Source organism: Mustelus asterias, chromosome 7, assembly GCF_964213995.1.
Source record: "Mustelus asterias chromosome 7, sMusAst1.hap1.1, whole genome shotgun sequence".
Taxonomy (NCBI): domain Eukaryota; kingdom Metazoa; phylum Chordata; class Chondrichthyes; order Carcharhiniformes; family Triakidae; genus Mustelus; species Mustelus asterias.
In genome coordinates this window covers 126,332,944-126,342,356 of record NC_135807.1, presented here as the reverse complement: position 1 = coordinate 126,342,356, position 9,413 = coordinate 126,332,944, and the positions used below count along the sequence as shown (strand labels likewise).

Genomic DNA, 9,413 nt, shown 5'->3' with positions numbered 1-9,413 from the left:
CTCGCTAGCTCGCAGATAGACTCTGCATAGTCGCTGCCCGACTCCCTCTTCACCAGCCAGGAATCAAATAAAACATCAAAGTCAAACCTTCCACCCTAGTCATCAATCCTCGGTCAGTTGCTTCCCTGGGCTTAAGACTTCTCAGCTGTTCAAGAGCCATCATATTCTCCTTATTGTGCGAACATCTCTGCCTTCTCCAGCACATTATCTACCCCCCTCCCCTCCCAACCCCTCTGGTTTACTTAGGCATTAAGTCGCTTCTCGGCCTTTTGGCTAAGATCAAGTGTAGTATGGATAGGATGCTGCACTTGGTTGAGGTCATTAGGTTACATTTAAGCTTCATTTGAAGCAATTTTTAAAAGCTGCATCTCGGCCTTTTGGCTAAGATGCAAATGAGATCAAGCCTTGGAGGAGGAGGACTTGCACCTACTCCAATCAGCTTGGCTCATGTAGATCAGGCACAAGACAGGAGTGGAGGCCCTGTCTTGTCAGCTTGGATCGGGAATGTCTCAACTTGCTGAGACTCTGAATTGGACTTGATTTGATTGAACTGGAATTTTTTTTTAAACCATTAATTGCTTCCATTCAGAGTCTGTCAAACACATTATTAAACCAAGCAGTGAGGAAAAACCCTCCATATTTGAACTGCTTTGTTGCTTTCCTGCCTATGTCCTAGAATTCTGTGATCACGTCAAGTTAAGTTGACCATTTCATAGAATAGAATCTCTCAAGGCAGGAAGAGGCCATTCAGCCTATCCGACTCTTCAACAGAGCATCTTACGCAGGCTCCATCCCCGTAACCCCTCGGATTTACTCCACTCACTCCCCTAACCTACAGATCAATGGGACACTAAGGGGCAATTTAGCATGACCAGTCCTAACCTGCACATCTTGAGACTGTGGGAGGAAACTGGAGCACCCGGAGGTAACCCACGCGGACACGGGGTGAATGCGCAAACTCCACACAGATAGTGACCCGAGTCTGGGATTGAACCTGGGTCCCTGGCGCTGTGAGGCAGCAGGTTCGAAAACATTTCTTGATGGCAACGCCAGCTGTTGGGTGCCACCGTGCCGCCCACATTTATATCTGCATGAACTGTTCCTCTAGGTATTTTAAAGGGGTGGAGGATTTTAATCAACTCACGAAGGGCGAGGGAGGGTCGGGATTGTGGGGGGAGCGAGGGGGAGGGGGGGGGGGAGGATTTGGAGGATGAAGTCATCAAATCTATGAAACTGAAACCCAAACCACTGCGAATGTGCCCACTTTCACCTGAACCACAATCTCGTGCTTGAAGAGTTTGAGCTTCAGAGAAGAGGGTCAAGGGTTAGTTAACCCAGCCCCGTTCCTCAGATTTCAGAAGCTATTTAGATTTGAGGCTGGTTAGCCAGATTTACCAAAGACTCCGGAGCAGGGAGAAGTGGCAGCTGCCGGATCCCGCGGGTAAGTGGGCCAGGAGCAGCAGATGTGTTTCACTGATACCTCACAGGAAATGTTCTACATTAATTGACCCATCCCTCACTCCCCCGCTTCCCTAAGGTCTGCTGACCACTATGCCCCGATCTTGCTGCTGGGTCACGAGACACTTCCTGCGCCCCTAGAGGCCTTGACCTCTCCCAGTTGCCAGAGAACGACCGGGCTGCGGCCTTCCATTGCAGGCCTTTCGCACCCGGTGAAAATAAAGAGTATAAACTGGGAAATAGGAGGACTGGTCCAAACTGATTTCTTCCTTTTGGGGGTCGGCAGCCAGTTTGCCTCTCTAATCAGGGGAAAAATGTAATGATGCACATTCGCAGAATTCATTCGAAACGCAAAAGGCATTTGTGGGTAAGAAAATCTATACAGAGGCCAGCAGCCCACCTGGTTACCCGAACTCCATGCTTGTCTTCTGCCTAAGAGAGGACTGCACCTCCTGGGGTGATTGCCCACTTTCAGTCCCAATTGGTTCCCCCCAAGCCAGGTGACCCTTTTCTGCTGTGTTGCCCTTAAAGGGACAATCACCACATTCCTCCCCCTTTCATTCATAAACTATCACCACTTCCCTCCCCCTTTAACTCCTTTGTACAATCTGCAGTAACTAAGTTACTCAATCCTAAATTCCAACTAAATATTATACATATGAGATGTACAATTATAAATTGAGGGGGTGATATTACTGGCTTGTCACGCTGGTAAGTGCACTGGGAAATCGGGGCGCATGCGCAATAGCACCCTCCAGCAGCCTGCAGCCAGCTTGCCGGCGTGAATAGACTCTGCCCACTCCCGCGAGTAGCGAGAATCACATTTGGGATCATTTTTTTCTTAAGTGCCGCAAGAGTAGAGAGATGTCCCAGCAGCTAGTGTTGCCATCAAGAAATGCTTTCAAACCTGCAAGCGCCGAAGTTACCTGATTGACCTGTTATAAATATAGCTGATGTCTCCATGAAAGCAAGTAGGAACGGATGGCCTGTACCAGGAGGGGTGCCTATTTTTTGCAGTTCCTGTTAATGTAACTCCTGAGGCAGCATCTCAGGCTACACAATCATCTACAAGAAACGTAAAACCCCTCAGAGACTCGGGGGCGATCTTACCAAAAACACTCCAAGCGCTGAACAAACGTGAAAACAGAAGAGAATTGCACCATTTTTTGGGCGAGCTCCCGTATGCTATCTTATGCCACTTCGGAAAAAAATGATCTCAAATGTGATTCTCGCTTGTAGGGGGAGTCTGTTCACACCAGCAAGCCAGCTGCAGACTGCTCAACTGCGCTATTGCGCATGCGCCTTGATCTCCCAGTGCACGTACCCGCATGACAAGCCGGTAAGATCATCCCCTCAATTTATAATCGTACAACTCATGTATATGATGTTTAGTTGGAATTTAGGATTGACTAACTGAAAATTGTACAAAGGAGTTTTAAAGGGGGAGGGATGTGGTGATTGTCCCCTTCAGGACAACATGGCAGAAGAGGGTCACCTGGCTTGGGGGACCAGTTGGGACTGAGAGTGGGTAATTATCCCAGGAGGTGGCAACCTCTCTTCGGCAGAAGAAGCGTAGCGAGCTAGGCTAATCAGGTGGGCTGCCAGATTTTCTTATTAATAAATACCCCTTGTCTTTCGAGTGAAGTTTGTGACGTGCATCATTGCAAAAAAAAAGAAATATTTTTGATAAGGTTCTACTGTGATATCCAGCAAGCCTCTCGTGTTCCTAGCATCTCCCGGATTCCTGCCCGCAAGCTCAGCTCCCCCCACTCAGCCCTTCCTGGAAATATTGGAACCTGGATATTCTTTTCACACGAGAGCAAGTTCGATCTTGTAAACTAGAGGCAGAAACTTGTTGATTCTGGAAACCAAAGCAGGTCAGACAGCATCAATGAGCATGCAGCTGAACTAGTTTAGTGTGAACCCGGAACCATTCAAAATTTACACCAGGACTTGGAACCCCTGTGTGCCAAAGCTGTATCCATTCTGCTTTTCTCTGGAGTATTTTCCAGTGTCTATTTGAAGGCTGTGTCCCATGCGTGTAATTTTGGTTAACTTGCTTTTGAAAAGAAACAAGTGTATTGAAAAACAAAATGTTAAATAAAGAATTAAAGTAACTGGATTCGACCTGGTTAATTGGTCACGATGGTGGCATGATGGTTAGCGCTGCTGCCTTACAGCGCCAGGGACCCATGTTCAATTCCAGCCTTGGGTCACTGACTGTGTGGCGTTTGCACGTTCACCCCATGTCTGCGTGGGTTTCCTCCGGATGCTCTGTTTCCTCCCACAGTCCAAAGATTTGCAGGTTAGGTGGATTGGCCATGGTAAGTATGCCATGGCATACGCCATCCCTGTAACCCAGGGTTACAGGGATAGGATGGGATGCTCTCGGAAAGTCAGTGTGGACTCGATGGACCAAATGGCCTCCGTCTGCACTGTTGGGGTTTAATGATCAGTATCAGATGGTCTAATTAGCTTCTGTTTCTTTTCCCCCTCCTGTTTTGTTCAGATGGTATTTATTAAATGGTCTGTTGGATATCGGAGAGTCTGGCCTTTGTGGCATTAAAGATTCCTGTTCATTTAAAAGATCAGAGTTGGATTTTGGATTCCAATTTGAACCCCAAATGACAGGCTTGTCACCTGTCCTGTTCACCCATCATCATCACGTCCTGACAGAGACACTCATAGCTCATTCCTATCTCTAAATCCCTTTGCCATTGGACTCCATCCCATCTTCCCAGCCTCGAAATTGCCCTCTCACCCTGGCCTTCCTCTCTCACAGCGGCAACCCCCCCGCACCCTGCACCCCGCCCCATCCCCCCTCCCCCACCCTTCAGTCACCTTGATCTGAACTTGTCCCCCTGTAGCCTGGCAATCTCACTCATCCCAGTCCACACAGAAACCTGACATTTAATTCCTTTACCTAGATCTTTCCTGACCTATGCTTGCAATCCGTTCTGACTGGCGGCTGCAGGACTGTTTGTCATTCACACACTTTTATATACATAGAAACTAGAAGCAGGAGTAGGCCATTCGGCCCTTCGAGCCAGCTCCATCCTTCATTTTGATCATGGCTGATCATCAAATTCAATAACCTGATCCCCCCTACCCCCATATCCCTTGATCCCTTTAGCCTCAAGAGTTATATCTAATTTCTTCTTCAAATCACATGTTTTGGCCTCAACGACATTGTGTGGTGGTGAATTCCACACATTCACCACTCTCTGGGTGAAGAAACTTCTCCTCACCTCAGTTCTAAAAGGTTTACCCCTTATCCTCAAACTATAACGCCTAGTTCTGGACTCCCCCACCAATGGGAACATTCTTTCCGAATCTACCCTGTCTAATCCTTTTAGAATCTTATAAGCTTTTATGAGATTCCCTCTCACTCTTCTAAACTCCAATGACTATAATCCGAACCAACTTAGTCTCTCCTCATATGACAGACTTGCCATCCCAAGAATCAGCCTGGTAAACCTTCGCCGTACTCCCTCTATAGGAAGGACATCCTTCCTCAGATAAGGACATCAAAACTGCACAAGTATCCCAGGTGTGGCCTCACCAACGCCCTATACAATTGCCGTAAAACATTTCTATTCCTATACTCAAACCCTCTAGCAATGAAGGCCAACAAGTCAAGTATGTGATGGAATACTCCCCACTTGCCTGGATGGGTGCAACTCCAACTACACTCAAGAAGCTTGACACTATCCAGGACAAAGTAGCCCGCTTGATTGGCACCACATCTACAAACATTCAATCCCTCCACCACCGACGCTCAGTAGCAGCAGTGTGTACTATCTACAAGATCCACTTGCAGCAATTCACCAAAAATCCTTAGACAGCACCTTCCAAACCCACGACCACTTCCATCTAGAAGGACAACGGCAGCAGATACATGGAAACACCACCACCTGCAAGTTCCCCTCCAAGCTACTCACTGTCCTGACTTGGAAATATATCACCGTTCCTTCGCAGTCGCTGGGTCAAAATCCTAGAATTCCCTCCCTAACGGCATTGTGGGTCAACCCACAGCACATGGACTGCAGCGATTCGAGAAGGCAGCTCACCACCACCTTCTCAAGGGCAACTAAGGATGGGCAATAAATGCTGGCCTAGCCAGTGATGCCCATGTCCCATGAATGAATTTTTAAAAACCTACCATTTGCCTTCTTTACTGCTTGTTCTATCTACGCATTTACTTTCAGAGCCTGAAGCACGAGGACACCAAGGGTCTTGCTGAGCATCTGCCTCTCTCAAATGACATAGGTTACATTGGTGTTAATGTCCGAGTGGCATCATTGGACAACAATGTTATAATAGTTATTAATGGTTATTATCCCGGCTTGGGTCACTGTAACAGTGGACTTCTTGGCCAAGTGGACCATCCAGGCCACTATGCTGGTGTTGTTCTCCTGAGTGAAGAGGAGTTTGAGTAGAGATTTGTTGGAGGTTTTCAAAATTTTGAGGCGTCTCGACAGAGAGAAACCGTTCCCGTTGATGGAAATGTCAAGAATCGGAGGACACCAATTTAAGGATTTTATTTTTTTCCTTCATTCTTTTACGGGGCAGCAAGGCCAGCATTTGTTGCCCTTCCCTAATTGTGACTTGCCAGGCCGTTTCAGGGGGAAATTTAGAGTCAACTACATTTCCGTGGGTCTGGAGTCACGTGTAGGCCAGACCAAGTAAGGATGGCAGATTTCCTTCCCTGAAGTACATTAGCGAACCAGATGAGGCAGTCAACGATAGTTGTCATGTTTGCTATTACTGAGACTAGCTTTCCACTGCAGATTTCATTATGTGAATTTACAATCCACCGGCTGCCGTGATGGGATTTGAACCTATTGTGGTATGAGGAAAAGCTTTTTTACGCAGCAGATAGTTACAATCTGGACAGCTGCCTGAGAGTGTGATGCAGCAGATTCAATCAAGGCTTTTGAAGGGAATTGGATAAGCACCTGGAGGAGGAGGACGTTGCAACATTAGGGGAAAAGGACAGTGGGAGCAGGATGAGCTAAATTTCTGTTGCATAGAACAGGCACAGGTTTGATGGGCCGAAAGGTCTCCGTCTTTGCAGTAGTCATTCTTTGATTCTATTCTATAAATTCACTCGACAAGTTTAACCCATCCCCACATGCTGTTCCCATCTGGCTGGACTCCTTAAAATTCACCTTATCAATACAATCCAAGTTCCCTCATAGAGTCCTCGGGCATGATCTTACCGGCCGTTCACCCCACAGTCTTGCAGCAGCGAAGTTGGAGAATTTGGCAGCCAACCAAATCTCTGTTCACTGCGACAGGATGGGAAATTGCCACCAGTGTGAACGATGGTAAGGTTCCGGCCATAGAATTATACAGCACAAAAAAAGGCCCTTCAGCCCATCATGCCTGGGCCAGCCATCAAGCACCTATCTATTCTAATCTCTTTTTCCAGCACTTGGTCTATAGCCTTATGTGCTGAGGCGTTTCAAGTGTTCATCTAAATGCTTCTTAAATGGGGAGTCGGTTCACTCAGTTGGCTGGATAGCTGGTTCATGATGCAGAGTGATGCCAACAGCGTGGGTTCAATTCCCATACCAGCTGAAGTTATTCATGCCTTCTCAACCTTGCCCCTTGCCTGAGGTGTGGTTACCCTCCTCAAAGGGGAGAGCAGCCTATGGGACTATGGCGACTTTACTTAAAGGGCGGTACAGTGGGACAATGGTTAGCACAGCTGCCTCACAGCTCCATGGACCTGGGTTTGATTCCCAGCTTGGGTCACTGTCTGTGTGGAGTTTGCATGCTCTCCCAGCATCTGCATGGGTTTCCTCCCACTGTCCAAAGATGTGCAGGGTCAGGTGCTTTTGCCATGCTAAATTGCCCCTTAGTGTCCCAGGATGTGTAGGTTCGAGGGATTAGCAGGGTAAATATGTGGGATTACGGGGATGAGGCCTAGGTGGGATTGTTGTTGGTGCAGGTCCGATGGGCCGAATGGCCTCCTTCTGCACTGTAGGGATTTTATGTTTCTAAATGTTGTGAGGGTTCCTGCCTCCACCACCCTTTCAGGCCCGTAAGTTCCAGATTCCCACCACCCTCTGGATGAAAAAGTTTTTCCTTAAATCCCCTCTAAATCTCCTGCCCCTTATCTTACACCTATGCCCCCTGGTTATTGAACCCCCCTGCTGAGGGGAAAAGTCCCATCCTATATACCCTCTCTATGTGCCTCACAATTTTGTACACCCTATTGAAGTGAGTCCCAGTGGTCTCAAATAATAAATTCCCTTACACATGAAATCCCAGTTTGAAACAATGCTGTATTAACCAGGGCAATGGTCAAGGTGCTTTTGTGGGAAATTGGGTAAGCGGCACGGTGGCACAGCAGTTAGCACTGCTGCCTCACAGCGCCAGGGACCCAGGTTCAATTCCGCCCTCAGGTCACGATCTGTGTGGAGTTTGCAAATTCTCCCCGAGTCTATGTGCATTTCCTCCTGGGTGCTCTGGTTTCCTTCCACAGTCCAAAGATGATTGGTCATGCAAAATTGCTCCTCAATGCCCCAAGATGTGTACGTTAGGGAGATTAACAGGATAAATATGGGGATAGGGGCGAGGTGGGATTTTTGTCAGTGCAGGCTCAATAGGCCGAATGGCCTTTTTCTCCACTGTAGGGATTCTATTCTATGATTCTAAGTACATGAGGGAGAAAGGAAAGGGAATATGCTGGCAGGGTTAGATGAAGAGGGATAGGAGAAGCCTCATGTACAGCACTAAGTGTAGCACAGAACTGTGGGGCTGAATGGCATGATTCTGTGTTTGCATTCCATGTAATCCTGTGTAATAAATAATGCCTGCAGGAACGTTTGATGTGCTTCATGCATTCTTAAAATTCAGACTCTAAACTGGGGCGGGGGGTGCGGGGGGGTTGGGTGGGGGGGGGGGGGGGTGGGGGGAGGGGTTTCCTCCAGGTGCTCTGGTTTCCTCCCACAGCCCAAAGATATGCGGTTTAGGTGGATTGGCCATGCTGGATTGCCCCTTAGTGTGAGGGGGATTAGCAGGGTAAATGTGTGGTGTTACGGGAATAGGACCGGGGGTGGGATTGTGGTTGGTGTAGACTTGATGGGCTCCTTCTGCACTGTAGGGATTCTATGATTCTATCTGAGACCCAGTGAAGGCCGGCTTGAGACAATCTGAATCTGAATCCGACAAGTTGATTATTCAGACTCAATTCTTGGTTGAGGAGGCCTTATCCCTGCTGACTAAGAGGCTGGGGGAGTGGTTCGATTTGGGGTTGTTTTTCAGATATTGCGAAAAGGGCTGTCGCTGGGATTAAATCGCATCTGTATTGAGCCACCTGTCCGATTGTTGTGATGTTATCCCGACACGGATCTTGTTTCAATAACATTTGCTGATTCCGTGCTCTTGGCAGAAGAACTTGACATTAGCCCCGTCTAACCTTCAGACAGGTGTCACTGACTGGCTGCATTTCAAACACTGCACCAAGTCAACACTTCCCCAGATAGGTGCAGCTTACAAAGTTCATACGTGAGAGATTCAAGGTTAGCTGACGTAATAATAATGACATTAACCTTTGCACAGTTTCTTTGATGGACAACTAATCTTTCGGAATAATTAAGTTTAGCGGTCTCTGGTCAGAAGCCGGGTAATTGTTATTCATGGAATGGATTCTCCATTCAGCTTGTCTAGACACCATGTCAGTACACCCCCTTAGCCCATCATTTAATAGATTTATAACACATTTAAACATTCCGCTATCGCCCTGCTGTGTGAAATCTTTTTTTTGCAACCTCCAGTTTAAATTATCTCAAAGCAGTGGTAGATTAATTTTTGAGCTATGAATTTTATAATCAGCCTCATTTTAACAAGAAATCATCTTTAAAATGCATGACTCAGTTATTCCTTTTGTTTGAATTATTACATGAATTTTGGCGTCCCAATGACCTTTATGTCAGCATCTTATT

General features: G+C 47.3%; 1 non-coding gene across 1 annotated transcript; it reads left to right on the top strand.

Annotated features, from left to right (window-relative positions):
• Positions 1 to 253: 253 nt before the first annotated feature.
• LOC144496197 (U2 spliceosomal RNA) lies at positions 254 to 435 on the top strand. The gene has a single exon (XR_013498385.1). It is a non-coding gene; the product is annotated as a U2 spliceosomal RNA (small nuclear RNA).
• Positions 436 to 9,413: the final 8,978 nt, after the last annotated feature.